Source organism: Orycteropus afer, unplaced genomic scaffold (assembly GCF_000298275.1).
Source record: "Orycteropus afer afer isolate SDZICR_OR568_19922 unplaced genomic scaffold, OryAfe1.0 scaffold00577, whole genome shotgun sequence".
NCBI lineage: Eukaryota > Metazoa > Chordata > Mammalia > Tubulidentata > Orycteropodidae > Orycteropus > Orycteropus afer.
The window spans coordinates 8071-9343 of NW_006922164.1; the positions used below are offsets into that span (position 1 = coordinate 8071).

General features: G+C 49.7%; 1 pseudogene; it reads left to right on the forward strand.

The window, feature by feature from the left end:
- The window catches only part of LOC103210246, a 2197-nt pseudogene extending 1231 nt beyond the window's left edge, over nucleotides 1–966 (forward strand).
- The last annotated feature ends 307 nt before the right edge of the window (nucleotides 967–1273 follow it).

The following is a 1273-nucleotide window of genomic DNA, read 5'->3' on the forward strand; positions in this document are numbered from 1 at the left end:
TTTTCCAGAGAATATATTACAATCTTTCAAAGCTGTGCACTAGACTTAGGTGGTTTTTTGAGTGACAGAACGGCAGGTGGTGGAGATGACAGGAACAGGTCCTCCAGTCTGCCCCTCTGAGTCCTACAGCCCTCCCTCTCCTCTTCAGTCCCACCTAGGGGCGAAAGACCAACCCACAGCTCGACTTGACCCTCCGCGGTTCCTGTGCTTTCTTCCAGCTTTCCCGCTATCTTGGTTACTAGACCCTGTACGTTCCTCGGTGTCTGCTGTGTGCTCAGTTTGGGTTTATTCTGTGTTGTCTCCCACCTGTTGCTCTTCCCCTGCAGAATCCTGTCTTGTCTTCTGTCATCTCAAATTGAGAACCTAGACCGTTTCTGCAGGCGGCACCCACAAGCAATACCTCTAGTTCCAGCAGGACCAAGGGAGCCAGGCTCAAGGCAGCAAGTTACAACCACAGCTTCCTGCAAAGGTCTGGGAGCCCTGGGACCCTGGTGCCGGTGAAGCCAATGTGCTCACTTAGGAGTCACTCCTTCCTATAAGGCAGCCTTTTGGCGTAGCTGGCCTTCACAGGAACTCAGGAATTTTTTGTTCCCTTCTGAACTAATGGACTCTGGTCTCTGATTTCAAAGGGATCTGATCTCTTTGAATTTTGCACAGCCCTAGATATAATCCCTTTTGATAAAAAGGTCTTTGCTTCTGATTACGAGAGCACTGGAACGTCTGTAATATGTTTCTATAATCCCATGTAAAGTTGGGGTGCACTCACAGCCAGTCCAGGACAGCCACTGCTCTCTGTACGGGGCCATACTGGAGTCCAGAAGAAACCTTTGGGGTGGGGGGAATTGGAACAAGTGTCTGTTCCCTGGAGGCCAGTCTGGGGACCTTACTATTGAGTTTGAAGAGATCTTCCCCAAAAGGATTCCCCAGACATCAAGAACTGTACTTGAGCAGGGTCTTCCAATATAGACACCTGCGTACCCCAAGGACTGACCAGGGACCTTTCAGGGCTCAAGGATTTAGACTCATTGCAAGTTGCCACTGCTGAACCAAGACTAAAGCCTGTGACTTGTCATTGTGCTACATGAAGGCATTAAAGATTAATGCGAAACCTCAAAAAAAAAAAGAAAAAAAGAAATCCCAAGGGAGGATTCCCAGACCCTTCAGGCAGAAGAGGACGGAGTCTGTGGGCATGCTCAAAGAAGTGGGCATGTGAGGGTGCCAAGGGAGGCAGGAGACAGAGATGCAGGATTGTGACTGAGGTTTGGGGACTGGG